The sequence below is a fragment of the Pleurodeles waltl genome, chromosome 6, assembly GCF_031143425.1.
Source record: "Pleurodeles waltl isolate 20211129_DDA chromosome 6, aPleWal1.hap1.20221129, whole genome shotgun sequence".
Classification (NCBI taxonomy): Eukaryota; Metazoa; Chordata; class Amphibia; order Caudata; family Salamandridae; genus Pleurodeles; species Pleurodeles waltl.
Genome location: NC_090445.1, coordinates 422,395,262 through 422,412,744, shown reverse-complemented (window position 1 = coordinate 422,412,744; position 17,483 = coordinate 422,395,262). Strand labels below are relative to the sequence as shown.

The 17,483-nt window shown below is 47.7% G+C and overlaps 1 protein-coding gene across 2 annotated transcripts in view; it reads left to right on the top strand.

Annotated features, from left to right (window-relative positions):
- USP49 (ubiquitin specific peptidase 49) overlaps positions 1 to 17,483 on the top strand; it is a 356,661-nt gene that overhangs the window by 191,890 nt on the left and 147,288 nt on the right. The window contains exon 1 of one of the 2 annotated variants that reach the window (XM_069238416.1): positions 10,879 to 16,040. The exons of the other annotated variant lie outside the window; for it this stretch is intronic. The gene's annotated coding sequence lies outside the window, so the exon portion shown is untranslated. Of the gene's footprint in view, positions 1 to 10,878; positions 16,041 to 17,483 lie in introns of those variants that run through there. 2 annotated transcript variants of the gene reach the window in all.

Genomic DNA, 17,483 nt, shown 5'->3' with positions numbered 1-17,483 from the left:
TCCTCCCTTTCAACAAGGCCCTCACAGATGTTATGTTAATGCCATTTATAGAGAGCTCGTTCATCAGTGGTTTCTTGATGCTTGCAAACAATGCATCTTCAACTGAAAAAAAATGAAATATAAAAACAATACTTGCTTTTATAGGCCTGTTTGAAAAGTCATGTTTTTAGCAATTTATAAAACATTTTAAAGTCCATTTCCTGGCGGCCTCTGTCTGGTAGGGCCCTCTAAGTGACAGGGGCCACCACAGAATAGCTCCATCTACCTGACCTGTGTTTACAAAACTTTGGGACCACAAGTTGATTTGCATTGATTGATCTCAGATTGCTTATATGGGTATGTATTTTTTTAATTCCTTCTGACACAAATTGTGGGGCAGTCCCATCCATGTCTTTAGACACCATGCAGCACAGCTTAAATTGAATCTGTTCCATTATTGAAAGCTATGGCTGTGTCATGGCAAATGAAATATCAACCTTGCGGCTGGCCTCATTTGGAATAACTGGGTTTATGACGGGGAAACGTTTTGTAATCCTGCATAAACATAGTTAAAGTAGTCCAGCCTTGACGTGATAGCTGCTGTCACTAAAGATTCCTTGCCTCAACAGACAGCAGATATTATTTTTCTCAACATTTATAATAGGAAGGAGCATTTAGACACTGTGGACGCTATCTGGGAATGTAGCATAAGATTTCCTTCGATCACAACCCTTAAACTCTTTGTAAATGTTTTAGGGGTCGGTTTGCCAGTAAAGATTTTCCAAGAATTGGTTCCGTTGTTTAGCAGGACTGTTTCATTCTGGTCTTGTTCAGTTTCAGTTGATTAGTTCCCATCCAACTTGCAATGAATCGCATAGTATTTTGAAATTTTTCATGAGGATGGAGTACATCTACATAAAAGAGCAGTTAGGAGTTACCTGCATAGTTGTATATACTACACCCTAAGCCTGGCAGTGCCTTTATCAAATGCTATTGTATATGTTAAATAAGTGCAGCATAAACAATAATCCTTGGGGAACCCTGTATTCTAGCCCAATGACTTTGGTTAAAAAATGTATTTTACTGAATGTGATTCAACCAAGAAGTATTGATCTAGTTTAAGGATTTTCCCTGCACACTTTCCTCAGTTACACAGTCGATTAAGATCTTATGATCGACCATGTCACAGCCTGCAGACAAGTCTAACAGCACCAAGGCGTCATCCATTCCTTGGTCTTCCTCCCTTCTTAATTTGTCCATGTTGGAAATGGCCCTTTTTGCAGGGTTATCCCCAAACTTTTTGCCTTCTTCCTCCTATTTTTTCAGGTCTGTTTTTGCTGGTTTATTGTCTTTGCGCACTTTACCATTGTAGATCAGTGCTAAAATGCAAGTGCTCCCTATGTAAATTGTACTGTTTATTGGCATATATTTAATTTACTGGTAAGTCCCTAAGAAAATGCACCAGAGGTGCCCAGGGCATGTAAATCAAATGCTACTAGTGGGTCTGCAGCACTGATTGTTCCACCCACATAAGTAGCCCTGTAAACATGGCTCATAGCTGCCACTGCAGTGTCTGTGTGTGCAGTTTTAACTGCCATTTTGACTTGGCAGGTGTACCCACTTGCCAGGCCTAAACCTTCCCTTTTACTACATGTAAAGCACCTCTAAGGTAGGCCCTAGGTAACCCCATGGGCAAGGTGCAGTGTATTTAAGAGGTAGGACATGTACTGGTGTGTTTTGCATGTCCTAACAGTGAAATACTGTCAAATTCGGTTTTCACTGTTGCACGGCCTATCGCCCTCATAGGTTAACATGGCAGCTGACTTTAAATAACTTTAAAGCTCAGATTCCCTTTGAGTGCAGATATAAATTTCGAGTTTAGGGTCTCTGAAGTCACAATTTAAAAATACATCTTTTAGTGAAGTTGGTTTTTGGATTGTAAGTTTGAAAATGCAACTTTTAGAAAGTATGTATTTTTCTTGCTTAAACCATTCTGTGACTCTGCCTGTTTGTGAGTTCCCCGTCTGGGTCAGTTTGACAGTTGGACTGTTTACCCCTCTAGACAGTGACACAAAGGGAGCTGGGGTGTAGCCTGCATATCCTAATGAGCCATCTGTGCTGAGAGGGAGGGGAGGAGTGGTCACTTACACCTGTAAGGGCTGTGCCTGCCCTCACACAATGCAGTCTCCAACCCCCTGATGTGTGTCTGGGGCCTGACCTGGACAAGGAAGGATCTTGCAAACATGTGAGACTGCTTTGAAGTTTGCCACCTTCAAAGGCAGAAAAGGGTATAAGTAGTAGACCCAAAAACCCCAGACTTTTAGAATCTTTCTGAAAATCAAGAGGAACCTCTTCCAAGAAGAGCTGGAGGAGGAATACTGTCCCTTTGCTGTGTTGCTTTGCTGGACTGGCCTGCAGTTGCTGCTTCTGCCTGAAAACAGTGCAAAGGGTGAACTTTGCTGTATGTCCTGTTTGAGAAAGTTCTCCAAGGGCTTGGACGTAGAGCTTGCCTCCTGTTGGAAGTTTCAGGAACACCAAAGACTTCAGTTCCTCGACTTGCAGCACTGGGAACTATGTGTTTTGTGCTGTTCAAGAGGAGAAGCCTGTGGGCCCCGCATTCCAGCATCGCCTGCTCACACTGCAGCCTGGGCATCTCCGCCGCTGCCACTCCTGCTGACACTGGAGCCGCTGCCTGCACTGTGGCCACCGCTCGTGAGGTACACGAAGCACCATCCCGCACCGCAGCCACGGTCCTCCGCCAGCATCATCGACTCCAGTGTCGTCGCAAGGCATTCTGCCCACACCATGGCCTGTGGACACTGCTTGTGAGGGTCACAAAGCACCGTCCCGTCCCGCACCTCTGGCTTGGGCCTCCCGGCAACAGTACTTCAGCAAAGATGACGCTGCTGCCTGCACTGTGACCTGGTGACACCGCAGGTTGCACTGCACCGCTTCACACCACAGCCCTGGTCTCACCGACGCCGCTGAACACTGTCACCGAGCCGCTGCCTGCACTGTGACCTGTGGGCACCCCACATGGCATCGTCCCGCTTCGCACTGCAGCCCCAACACCATCCACGCCAGCTCTCCTGTCTTCATGAGCCTGGAGTTCAATCCGCAAGGTGTGTGACTCTAAGGGCCTGACGACTCCAGCACCGACTCCGGAACCGGCACCACGACGCTGCTCTCCAGAGCTCACCCTGAGAATCACGACGCCCTGCAATTCCAAAGGTACTGTTTGTGGGTCTTCCCGACACCATAGCTGGCCCGCGACGCCGTGGCTGGCCTGAACTGTTGGTTTTGTTGATCACGATGCCCTGATAGCCCGAGGTGGAGCTATCGACTTCAAGGAGCTGAGTTTTTGGGTAAATCTTGCAGAATTCATATATTTATTACTGTATGGTGGATTTATATCGTATTTGGTCTTGTTTTACATAGATAAATATTGGCTATTTTTCTAAAAATGGTGTGGTGTCCTTTTGTAGTGTCTTCATTTATTACTGTGTGTTATGTGCAAATGCTTTACACATTGCTCCTGAGATAGATAAGCCTGACTGCTCGTGCCAAGCTACCAAGGGGGTGAGCAGGGATTATCTGAGCAGGTATGTCCCTTATCCTGACTAGAGTGAGGGTCCCTACTTGGACAGGGTGCAAACCGACTGCCAACTAGAGACCCCATTTCTAACAGTCCACAACAGGCATGATGACAAACGGAAAGTTTCAATTCTATTAAGGACACGGAGGCAAGGATTATGCTTTTCTTTCTCCACTTTATTGAACATCAGCCTTAATGACAGAGAAAAAGCTTGCTTTCCCACAAATCCCAAGGAAGAAATAACCAGGCATAACCAGTCAAGTATCAGGGTCCATAATATAGTCCATCTTTAATATTTAGGCTCCCTCTTTCTTCTTGCGACCAAAGCCATCAGTTCCATTGTGTTTAATTCCTGCTTGGATCCGTCAGTCCTTGGAAGAAAAAGTACAATCCTGCAACTTTTCTATCCGAAGCCAACAACCTCAAAGGAATGATATGACCAGTATATACCAGCATCGCAATACATGGCAAGTGCAATCAGACCCTCACCGTTAATGGCGAAAACTTATACCATACGGATCTCGGTATCCATCGCAACCTGATTGCCCTCATCAGTTTCCTGACTAGAGTGCTCACCGACTGGAGAACCCTCAACAGGAAGTTGTCCCTCCAGAATGGCAGATCGGAAGATATTCACTGACCTGTAGGCCAGCCCTTCTGACGCTAACACTGAGAAGAAGTTCACCATTTGGACAACATTGTATTTCACAGTATTCTCTTCCCGTTGCAAACGCCAATGTAGTCCCGTCCCCAAGAGGAGTAGTATCTTTTGGTTGTTCCATCCACCCACGCTCTGGACAGAAGATGTTCAGTTTTCCTCCTAAAGTCCTCAGACTGCCCATCGAGCCCTATAGTCCTCTACGCTGAGTCGAAGCAACCCTTCCGGACTCAGTTGGTGAGGATTCCCTAGATTGTCCAGAAAAAAATCCCGCCTGTAGGGTAGAAGGATTGCAAAATCCCAAGAAAGTCCCATCATCACTGGAACCTAAACTTGAGATCTCCAGAAGGGTGTGACTACCATCAGATTTGCCTTGTGCTTCCTGACTTGTGCTGACAAGCTCATGAGCATGATGAACGGAGGGAAGGTGTACCCTTCTCCAGACTCCAGTCCTGAAGGAAGACATTTGTCTCTGCTTCCTACACATCTAGCCACCAGCTGTAGAATTTGTGCTCGTGATTGTGCAGGTGACAGGCAAACAGATCTACCGAGAATGGTCCCCAAAGGTCAGCTATCACTCGAAAGACCTCCGGATGTAATTTCCATGCGCTGAGATTGCTCGGGTGTCTGAAGTACAAATTGGCTACTTCGTTGGATTTCCCCTAAGGTATTCTGCTGTCACTGATATGATAGTCTAGGTAATACTGCCAGAATTCCCCCCACCCCAAAAGGTTGAATTAATGGACCGCCAAGACGTTGTCCGTCTTCAGCACCTCACTACAGCTTGCCTTGTCTTTCTTCCAGCAACGCACTGCGAACGACCCTGCCAGTATCTCCAGGTGGTTTGTATGCATGTTCATTTCTTTGGAAGACCACTGTCCACCTGTGGATACATCTCCACATCTGGCCCCCAGCCTGATCTGCAGATGTCTGACTCTATTACGATGTCTGGGTGGGAACCGAAGAGCACTCTCCTGTTTCTCGCCTCCATGTGGGAAAGCCACCACCTCATTTCTTTTTGTGTGTCTTCCGACAGCAGCACTGACTCGGAATACTTGAGGCCTCTGCGCAGATGAGACTCTATCAACCTTTGAAGTGCCCTGTAATGGAGGGGACGCGGAAAGATTGCCTGAATGGACAACGCCAGCAGCCCCACTAGGCTGGTCAGCTGTCACAACAATGTGGACTGCCTGGACCGAGTATTCCAGAGTTCAGTATTCTTCATCTTCTTGGCTGGCTGACTCAGGGTAGACTCCCTGGAGTCTGACGAAGCCCAGCAACATGGTGCATTGCGCCGGGCCCAGCAATGTCTTCTCTCTCTTGATCACGAAGCCTAGCCATTCCAGCAGATCCACCGCCATCTGAATCTTGTGCATTAGTACCCAAAGGCGCTGGTTCATCAAGAGAATATTGTCTAAATAGATGATCAGACACACGTTCTGGCTGCCAAGAAGTTGCACCACTAGCTTGAGTTCCTTGGAAAAGCAACATGGCACCGACGACGGGCCATATGTAGGGGTCTGACACTTGAATGCTTAGTGTCACCACATGAACTGCATAAACTTGCAATGTTGGTGGGAAACTGGGACCGTTAGTGGGTGCATCCTTGAGGACCAGTCTTGCTAACCAATCTGCTGATCTCAACAAATCTCGCAGCATATGAATGCCTTCCATCTTAAAGTGGCTGTACACCAGTCACTTGTGAACTCTCGGACATTTATGACTGGGTGATGGATGGCATCCCATTTATCCACCAGGAACAGAGTGCTCAAGAATCCGTTGGGGTGGAGAACGGTTGGAATGATCACCCCTTTGTGTAGCAACTCTGGGATTTCCTGGACTGAGAGCAGAATCTTCTTTTTTTGGGGGGGTGGGGGGTGGGGAGTGGGGAGAGAATGAGATTATGGGGTGTGGAAACATGGACAAGGGTCTCCAGAAATTCAATTTGAAACCATTCTGTAGGAAAGTAGCCTCTTTTTGGCATGGTTACCCCCACTTTTTGCCTGCTGCCAGTGTGTTTTGTCTACCAGGAACCCAGTGACTGTGCTCTCTCCCTCTAAATTTGCTTGGGACTTTGACCCCACAATTGGCATACAGGTGCCCCGTATAAGTCCTTAGTATATGGTACTTAGGTACCCATGGCATTGGGGCACCAGGGGTTCCCCATGGGCTGCAGTACTTATTGCACCACCCATGGGAGCCCATGCAAAATGTTTCTGCAGGCCTGCCCTTGCAGCTGGCATGAAAAGGTGCACTCACCCTTTCACTACAGGTCACTGCACCAGGTCACTGTAAGTTAGCCCTGTGGTACACCCTCATAGCCCAGAGGGCGGGGCGCAAGTACCTGTGTGGAAGGGTACCCCTGCATGAGCAGAGCTGCCCCTACGAACTCCAGCTCCATTACCCTGGACTTCATAAGTGCGGGGAAGCCATTTTACCTGTGTACTGGACACAGGTCACTACTTGTGTCCAGCTACATAATGGTAACTCCGAACATGGGCATGTGTGGTAGCAAACATGCCGTAATCATACCCCAATACTGTTGCCAGTATTGGTTGTATGATTCCATGCACTCCTGGGGTTCCTTGGAGGACCCCAGCACTGATCCTACTAGTCTTCTGGGGTTTTCTGGGCAGCCTGCGCTGCTGCCACCCCTCAGATAGGTTTCTGCCCTCCTGCTGTTTGACCAGTTCAGGCACAGGAAGGCAGAACTAAGGATTTCCTGTGGGAGAGTGAAGTAACACCCTCTCCTTTGGAAATGGTTCTTAAATTGCTTGGGAAGGGGTAGCCTCCCCAAGCCACCGGTATGCTTTGAAGGGCACATTTGGTGCCCTCCTTGCATAAACCGGTTTGCACCAGTCCAGGGACTCCTGGGTCCCTGCTCTGGCGTGAAATTGGACAATGAAAATGGGAGTGTCCATCACCACCCCAGGGGTGGTGCCCAGAGCTCCTCCAGGTGGCCTTTTGAATCCAAGGTGGGCAGAGGCCCCTGGGAGCATCTGAGTGGCCAGGCAGACAGCCCCCTCTTGATAGGTGGTCATCCTGCTAGGTGACCAGATCCTCTTCTTAGGCTATTTAGGGTCTCCTCCTTGGGTGGGTCCTCAGATTCGACATGCAAGATTCCAGCAGGACTCCTCTGCATCGTTCACGTCATCTTCTGGCCACCAGGAATGCAACTGGACCCTCCAGGATCCAACAATCTGCAACTCTAGCGACAACTCTGCTCTGCAACATTGTTTCTCCGGCTCCTTCCAGCAACTGAAACATTTCCCTGACTGTGCATCGTCGGAGGGCAACAAGTCTTCAGCCTGCACAAGAAGCAAGTACAAATCTCCCTTGTAGTGAAGCAATCACTCCCCTGCATCTGCAGTCACCAACTGCAGTGATGACCAGCTGCATGGATCTTCTCTCTTCTGGAGCTGCGTGGATTCTGTATCACAGGAGGTGGTCTGGAGTGGTCCCCTCGGTCCTCTCTACCAGCTGTCCAACTTGGGAGACGCTTAGCCCTTGTCTCTCCTTGCAGGACAGTACCCCTGTGCACTGCGACTCTTGCAACTACCAAGGCTTGTTTGTTCCATCTCCAAGGGAGCTTCAGGCTCCGTGTAGCCCTGGTCTCCAGCACTCTTCCCTGCAAAGCACATTCTCCTGCCTGCTGCTCCAGCGACGTGGGACTCCTCTTGAGGTTTGCCGAGTGGGTCTCACTGTGACTCCTGTGCCTGCTGCCAGTAGTTCACCTGTGGGAATTGTCTCCTCTTCTTGTGACTCTCCCAGCGGCTGAGGGTCACCTCTGACTTCCCTCCTTGGTTCGAGTTGCAAAACCTTCTTCATGACTCTTCCATTTGCCAAGGCTTGTTGGTGGTTTTCAAGCACCACTGACTGACTGCATCACAACCGCCGACATGGGACATCCCTTGCATCACTCCTGGAACTCCTCTTCTGCTCCTGTGCTGCACTGCTGAATTTCTTCATCCTCCGGCGACCTGGTGCTGCATCCACAGAAGAGTGGGTAGTGGCTCCTGCCACAGTGGGACACTCCAACTCTAACTGGACTTAGTCCCATCTCTTTGCAGGTCCTCTTCTGTCAGGATCCACCGTTGGTTTCTTCCAGTCTTATCTGGGACTTGGACAGTCATTGTCCAAAGTTCACCTGTGGGTTTAGGGGAAAAACAGGCACTTGCCTCTCCTCTCTTGGCCACTTGGGGGCACCCTGATACTTACCTTTTGGGGTTCCTAGTTCTCCCAGCTCCCCTCTACCAATTCCACTTCCTTGGGTGGGGGACTGCCTTTCACATTTCACTTAGTAATGGTTTGGTCTCCCCCTAAGGCCTACACTATTTGCTATTGTTTTTACTATTTGGTATTGCTTTCTATGCTAACCATTGATTTCTAATGTGCACATAATATTTACCTCCAATTGCAGTATTGCCTATTCAGTATTTTGGTATTTGTGTTACTGTAATAAAGTACCTATATTTTTGTAACACTGTGCTTCTTTCATGTGTGTATATGCTGTGGGACTGTAGTGGTATTGCATAAGCTTTGCATGTCTCCTAGATAAGTCTTGACTGCGCTAGAGAGCCCTGGCTTCCTAGACACTGCCTACTCTTCACTAATAGGGGATACATGGGCCTGGTATAACATAACACCATAGGTGCTCACCAGGCCAACTTCCTACACCTTGAAGCATCTGCCATACCCAAGCACTGGATGTCAAAGTCCTCCAGTTCTCTTGAAACCTAGCCAGGCGACCTCCCACCTTTAGTTGGGAAGAAAGGAGAGTCCTCACCTTGGAAATGTCCTTGGGCCCCTCTGCTGCCTCCTCTGGCTCCATGGTTGTGCTGGAATCTCGGGGATGGATAGAATTTGCTGTACTTAGCTTGATTCTGCCACTGTCTCAGGTCGGGACCCTTGGCTTTTATGGGGAGTGTTTTATGAGAATCAACTGGAGAAGCACCCCCTGTCATGTCTGGCCCCCACAAAAACCTTAGCGGAAAAAATCTTTTTGGTGGAGGGTTGCACCTTATTTAAGGAGTTAAAGGTGGCAACCAGTGCTTAATTTGTGCTTGTTGTTTCCAGTGCTGAGCACCGGCACTTATTTTTGAGGGCCGGGGCTTATTCTTATGCCTCAAGCATTTGCTGCGAGCAAAAGACACATATGAGAAAGACGGAAGAAGGAAAAATTAAAAATCGTCATAAAGGGAGAAAGTAGAAAGTTGCAGGATGAGCTGAAGGGGCAGGGGTGGTCGTAAATGGATTGAAGAGGCCCGAGATGGCTTCAGGATTACGCTGCCTCAGTATTCAGTGCTGGCAGATTTAATTACAGCAGTCTTGTGTTTAGGAGAAGGGCTTTGAGCACCGGCACCTCTTTATTTACAAATTAAGCACTGGTGGCAACAAACTTACCCAGCTCCTTGATGAAAGGATCATCAAACAGCCCCCGACGCCTGAGCCGTGGGGCCTGCCTTTGTCGTTGCTAAATCACCCAGCTTGGAGTCAACTCTAATCAGCAGAGAGCAACGCCGATCCTCCAACATGGTGCAGTTTGCATTACCTAGGAACATCACCGCTCAGCCTGAGAGGAGTTAAGGAGATATCAGGGACCCTGACTGCTTCGCATCCTCTGCCATATTGAGGACCATGGTCACTCCTGTCGGTCATGTCAGGATAAGTCAGTGCCTTTATTGCGGCTCGGATGAACTTGGCCAAAAAGGTGACCATGCGGGAGTCTATTTTGGGAACAGTGCCACCTTCCCCTCAAAAGAGAGGCGTGGACGTTCCACCCGCAGGCGGGCACAGATGTCTTTTTCCAATGGCTTACTCAAGTGCCCAGCCACGTAGGCGACCATCTTGTCACTTAGGGACCACATGGAAAATCTGAGATGCAAAAGGTCGTCTGGGTCCAGCATTTACTCTGCCCTGGGTTGCAGTGCCTCATCTTACTATGGGCATCACGGTCTAGAAGGACCCAGTTCTGCATCGGACTCATCCTGTCAGTCATCGTCCTCCCCAAAGGGATCGGGGACGTCCAGGGTCTAAGCTAAGGAAAGACGAATTGGGATTTTGAATTGAGGAAAGTCAGCCTGTTTTAGGTGCTTAAACGCATCCTTGTCCACCCCCTGCTAATGGGGTCTCTGAGGTGCCAGTCGTTTGGAGGTGCGTTCCCCTGGGGCCCCGTGAGGCTCTGTGCTTGCACGGAGCTGTTAAATCTTTTGTTCCAGCGGCGCCAATATAATAGGGCTGCAGCCTGGTCTGGTCCCTGTGGTGCCAAAATACATTGGCTGCCTCTGTATAAGCAAATATTCCCCATACACACCTGCTCCTGCAGGCACAGCGGTCACTGCAAAAATATAACCACTGGAAGGGAAATCTATAGAATACAGACCCGTTTCATCAGGTGTTTAGCTCCAGGCTGCCTACAGGGAAAAGGTGAAGGCCAAAGCTCTGCGGCGCTCATGTCGGGTATCCTACTGTTGTGAAGGAGATTAAGCGTGCAGCAGCCGTGGAACCAGAGGAGCGTCTCTGGTATGAGAGCACCCTCTGGTGGCCCTGGTCACCAACTGCACTCACACGGCCCCGATTGGAGAGAGAAGCCCGCGTCAGGATCGCTGAAGTGTGATCCACGGGCCCTGTGGGGGATGAAAAAGGTGTTAGAGCCTGAAAGAATGCACGAAGGGATTCAGTGCCTTCAAGAAAAATGTACAATAACGACAATAGTCCCAATAACACTTTAAAACCGCAGAGAAAAAGGAATACTTAACTGCATGGCTGCTGAGCAGCGAAGAAAGAGGGAGGCTAAACATCAAAGACGGACACTGATACTGGATAGGTTATGCTTGATTATTTCTTCCTTGGGATTTATGGGAAATTAAGTTTTTTCTTCTGTTGTTAAGGCTGCTATTAAATAAAGTGGAGAAAGAATAACATAATCCTCACCTCTGGTCCTGACATGGAATTCGTGGGCAACATGAACCTCTAACACTTTTGCTGGAAATGAGAGCAATTAAATAGATTTTCAATAGCATTAGTTTCTCTCCTTGTTCCTTCAATAGTGCAATTACTTTGCATGTTTAAAAGCTCTAGGCACAATGCCTTGTTGAATTGATTAAGTAGGGTTATCAGTGAACTCTTTATTACTGTGACAGATCTTTAAAGATGGCTGGTGGGCAAGGGCCCTTTGGAGATTCATATTTAAACTTAAATACTAACTCACCCAAACTGATTTCATCATTGCCCTGAAAAATGGCTAGTACTGTACTATGAAGTTGCTTCTTACACTTACCAGTAAGAATGAATGGCTGGTAGTAATGCTCTCTTTGAATATCTTTATTTTTTCTATAAATAAGAAGTGTCATACCCTGAGTGCATCTCACCTTCGGCATTTCCTTTATTGGAGAGGTGAGGTCTTCTCAGATCTTAAATATTCTTCTGCTCATTTGTTGCTTTCACAATCAAACAAGTGTAAAAGCTAGATTCCACCAAGTTTCTTTGCTTTGTTTTCCTTTAGCCCTCTTTAAATTTGACTTTCAATTCCTCTTGATACTTCCTGCAACATTGACGTTCAAGGTGGCATAGTTTGACGTTGGCTTCCTTTAATTCTTTGGTGAACCATGGTGCCGGTTTCACCCAGTTGATTATTTCCTGCTTTTGCATGGTGCATACTTAAACTAGTTTGTAAACTTTGTAAACTGCCGCACTTAACCAGTTTGTAAACTTTCTGCCTCGATCACGGATTCGCTTAGTTTGTGTTTTCTCCTTAAGCATAGTTACTATCCCTTCAGCATTCAGTTGTTTTTACTTCTGTGTATTTACAACCTCCGTAGTTTGACAGAGTTCTTTCAGATAATGGTCTGACCAGAAGCATGGTTGTCTGGTTATATTGGACACTTCCAAATTTAGTGTCCAAACTAAATCCAAGGAGTGACCATTAATATCGGTAGGTTACGTTCTATGTTGTTGGAATCTTTGTGGTGCTATTGAATCTGTAAAGTACTGACATTTTGAGTCTACGTTGTGTGAATCTTTGGAGAAGTTAAATGCTCCAGTGACAATTATTTTGGTAAACTGGTGTCAGAGCGCTGAGTAGTTCAAACATTTTTTGTTTAAAAATTTGCCATATACCGAGGAGGACAATATGTAAGGATGATACTGACACCTCTATGGGCACCTGGTTAATGCCCTTCTCTTGCACACAGGTGGGCGGCCAGAAGTTTCAGACTGACACCTATCGATGCTGCTTTTCTCACTAAACATCCTACCCCAGAGAGCCTGGTTGTTCAAGCTTCAACTAGCAAGATGAACCCCAGTTTCTTCACCACAACTCTGCCAGATAGGGAGTTAAAGAGGATTGAGGTGTTTTGAATGCAAATATATTAGTAGCATGTGTTGGCTGTAGATACACATGCTATGCACACTGCTGCCATCTAGTGTTGGACTCTGACTCTACAATTAGTTTTTCCTGAAGTCTTTTGCTGCTCACGTGATGTTGAGTGAGACCCCTCCTCTGTGAGTGATTGCGCATATTCAATGGCTCCTTTGTTATATTGTTTTTTTCTGCCATCTGGTTCAGACGGATAGCTCCGGAGCGCCATGCAACTTTGGAGCCCTCAACTTCTCGATGAGATAAGGACTCTGAGCAGTTTTTCCACGACAATGCCTTGTTATTATTCTCCATTGACTTTATTGACCGTTGCATTTGCATCCATCCGGTGACCTTAGTAGTTACATGTACCAAGGCACCTGCCTTGTGTGTACTCTTCCCCGTTCTGCTGGGAATGCTCCGCTCCGGCTGATGGAAGATAAGAGAGGCAGACTTTTCTGAAAAATACCAAGTGCGGAGTGAAGCACCCATCTTCGTATCAGCATGACGTGTGCAACCTTTGCTTGTCACCGGAGTACTTCGAACAAGATTGTATAGTCTGCAGGCCGTTCGAGAAAACCCTTCACTTCTGACACGACCAAAGTCTAGCTTACAACATGGAGATTTTGGCAGAAGCGGAATTCTCCACAGAGGAAGAACAACAGGTCGGTACCAGAGGTGAGGAAGACGGTGCTGAAGGTGGCATCATCTTGTGCAGCCGATGATTCTGATCAACGTGAGGAGGGCCTGGATGAAGCTTTGCCTACAATTGTGGAACTCCTCGTGGAACCCGCAAACATGGAATCTGGAACCAGGAAGACCATCCAAGGGCCGCGATTACCCAGGGTGACCAGGCCGCCACTTACACAAAACAGTTGCCCCCACCGCCTTCACACATGTGCCTTGGTGCGCCATAGCTGGTTCTAGTTGACACTAGGAGCGCGCTTCGGAGCTGAGACCGGACTATACGTCGATCGAGCCCACTCTGGCTCAAGGCCACAAGGTCAAACTTGGTAGATAATCACAACCCGCGTAGCAGCACTCTGTGCTGATGAAGCAATCCACGCCTGTGCAGCTCTCAATGCCATTAAAATCATTTGCTCTGCCCACCCTCTCGGTCCCGGCAAAGCTGTTGGAGCCAAGCAGACATACAGCACTGACACACACCATCGACTCCAACTCACCCACTGATGCCGAAAAAAAATAATCTGCCTCGAAGCCAATGACATCTATAATCATTGCTCCACAGGAGCATTGTACAAAAAAAAAAAAGACATGACACCTATGCCAACCTGTACCAGGAGTGGAGAGCAATGTCTTTGAAAACCTCCAAGGGCTTATAGGGAAAAAACGGCATTGGGAGGCCTAACAACTACTTGAAAAGATGACCCATAAGAGGAAGAGGCTGGACGTTGCTGTACCTCAGCCCCTCTAAAATAAATAAAGAAAGACTATGGAGTAGAAAACTACCAGCCCTATGCCACTTGATGCTACACCACCTTCACAATCCATGTCCCCATCGTCCACACACTCAGACAATCTAGGCACAGCTAGTCCTGCACTACTTTGATGACATTGACTTTCAAGGAGTGGCCCTAAATAATCTGGATCTTTGATACACAAAAGATGTTGTTTTATCAGACCCTGACATTGATGTGCCAGTCCCAGTCAAAGCATCATCACCAGATGACACTTGGTCATACCATAGTGTCTTTCAGCGAGCAGCTGAATATCATACGGTTCAGATGCACACCACAGAGGAGTAAAGCGATTTCTTAGTCGAGACACTTTCTAAAGCTGAGCACTCTGTTCATTATTTTCCCACAGTAGGATCACTGTTAAAAGTCTCTATGGAGATGTTCGAAGAGCTTGTCAAAACAAGGGTCCTAACGATTCAAATTGAGCACAAATAAAGCCTTACCCAGTTGCCACTCCTCCTTCAGATATGAAGGAGTGGATGAATGCAGCAGATAAATGCAAGGCCAGATGGACATGTTAATCACTGGCACATAGCCAATTCAGTAGGCTTGTTTTTGTGTTAGAACTTTGCCACCGGGGATGACATTGAGGAGCTGTTACTACACCTCCCAGACCTATATATAAAAGAGGGGTGGAACTAGTTACTAAGGGGAAACACATTTCTAATGCAACAGTCCGCTGCTCCCTCAGTAGTCGGATGCTGCTGCATGAGGGATTAATTAGCCAATTATGCTGGGTAGATACGTATGGCTGTGCTTTCAGGGATTAAAACATTCGCAAATTGCCCCCAATCACACAACACCTGTCGGAGGAAGGCTGCAGCACTTCCACCACCTATGGCCAATATTACTATCAGACCAGTGGGTGCTGTCCATCATTCTGCATGGATACTGCCTAAGAACTTACTACCCACCCTCCACACATTCTGCCTCGCAGACAGACCCTCAGCACCGCCATTTTCTCAAGGAGGAAGTAAAAGCATTGTTGCTGAAAGAGCCAGGTCCATGTGACCTTTTGGAGGAAGGGTATATTGCTTGTACTTTGATACCCAAGAAGGACGGCACACTGATGCCAATACTAGATCATTGTGCTATCAATCATTACATATTGTCAGAACACTTCGAAAGGGTGACACTATACAGGACGTGATTCCACTGACTCAGGAGGGTGACTTCATGGCAACACTTGACCTGCAGGATGCCTACTTTCACATCCCCATTCATCCAGGACATTGCTGTTACCTCAGAGTTTTGGTAAGTGGATGTCATTGCCAGTTCAAGGTATTACCTTTCAGGATGATGACAGCACCACAAGTGTTTAAATGCCCTGCAGTTGTAGAAGCCCACTTGAGTGACCCAACATTCACGTCTTCTCATAGCTCGACCATTGACTTATAAAGAGATGAAGCAGACCGCAATGTCTGCAGGATACACAGACCACTATCAATCTATTACACATATTGGTTGGTATCCCCCATTTGTAGGAGGCTGGCTCTCTCCATAGAGTGTACAAAAATGATGTGCACTGTGCAGAGGATACAAGCAACCCCACCTTGTTTTACAGAGGTAAAACAGTATCAATAAAAGTGGACACACACTCAAAGAAATAACTCGAGACCAATTTACAAAATTACTTCTTATTTATATAAAAAAAATTGAGACTTAGGTCATCAAAATGGGGTAAGTACTTTTTAGGTTATGATTTTTCAAAGTTTAGAAAATGTCCTACGTTTGTGCCTAATTATGGGAATCGATGGGAGAAAACTTAAAAAAATCTGTGCAAAACTAGACAGTGCGTTTACCAGTGTCCCCTTTTGTTTTTTGGTCGAGGTCGTCAAGAAGTCCTGTGGACCAGCTGAAGGAGTTCGTGCGGTTTCCGATTTTGGCAGGAGCAGCTGCTGAAGAGTCCTTGGAGCTAGTGCAGGACCACTGTGATGTACCACTTGGAAAAGCAATGCACAAGCGAACTACAAGGTGAGTCTGTTGGGTCCCCTCGAAGTGTAGAGGTTGCACAGGGTTGGGGGTGTGAGGGTCCCTTAGAGCACAGCTGGTTCTCCATTGCCGGGCCCAGGGAGGCCAGGTGCAGAGAAGATAAGTGAGCCAGGAGCTGTGCGCAAAAGTGCCCTTGGAAGCAGGAGGCAGGTAACTTTGAGGGTGGATTGCAGGTCATCAGGGACACTGTGGGTGGTGATTTAAGTGTCCTGACGTCCCTCAACTGGGGCTTGCTCCTGAACCTTTGGCAGTCTGGAGTGGACTTTTCTTCTGGGTGTCCAACGTTGGGGGACCAGTACCCCTGGTTATTGCCAGGTTCAGCCAATGGCGGTTTCAGCGCAGCCAAACTTGTCACAAATTTGCCGATTTGTCCTCTGGGGTCTGTCAGGTGAAATTTGGTCTGGCTGCTGTGTCCGGTCCTTCAATCAGCGGCCAGTCAGTGAACTGGACTTCACTGGTCTTTTGCTTTGTCGCAGGGAGTAATGCCTTCACTCTGTAGGGAGATGTTTGGTGATTTTCAGAAAGGTGGAAGTCCTCTGGGGTTTTGTAGAGTGCGTCCAATTTCCATGCAAACACTCAGCGGCGATTGTCCAGTCCTGGGTGCAGCATGCAGGGTTTGGCGCCTTTTAATTTGTGCAGCAGTAATCTAGTTCTTGAGCTTTGGGCCTTCTTGTGTCTTTGGAATCTGATCTGCAGGTCTAGGAGTGCCCACTAAATACTGCACTTAGTGGGCGTTTTAGGGGAGTACCTAGTAGTGACCAATGGGTCATCTACCTTAGGGTGGCTACACCCACTATGTGACCACTTCCTGTGGGTAGAGGTCACTTCCCTATCCCCAAGGTCACCTCGCATGCAAACCTTAGGTGCGATGCAAGCTGGGGGTGGCCACTCCTCCTGTCCTTTGTGCATTTTCTCATTGGCGCTCCTCCCAAAAGTGGGGGTTTGCAACGGAGCGGCCATCTGCTGCTAGCAGCAGGGCTGGGGTCAAGTTTCACGGGTGTCAAGCCCTTTGAAGCTTGCAGGTAGAGCTGTGCATATTCCTGGGGGAGGAGGTGCAGCACCTCTGCCCAGGAAGGGCTTTGTTTGCTGAACCCAGGGAGTAAAGGCTCTCACTCCAGGGTTCCAGTATCTTGTCTGGTGGTGGTGAACTAGTTGTGGCCAGCCAGCAACCATGCAAGGGTTAGTTCGCTTTTGCAGGGGTCAACTCTAAGGTGGCCCCTGGGTACATTTTGCAATAAATCCAATACTGGTACCAGTTTGGCTTTATTGTTCTGAGTTGTTTGATACCAAATACCCCGGGGTTCAGAGTGGCCATCGTATGGCTGTGAAACTTATACTGACCAGTGTCCAGCACATGCATGTAAAAAGGCTGCTCTGTTCACTTACTATGTCCCAGGTTTGGCAAGGACACAGTAGGGGCATACT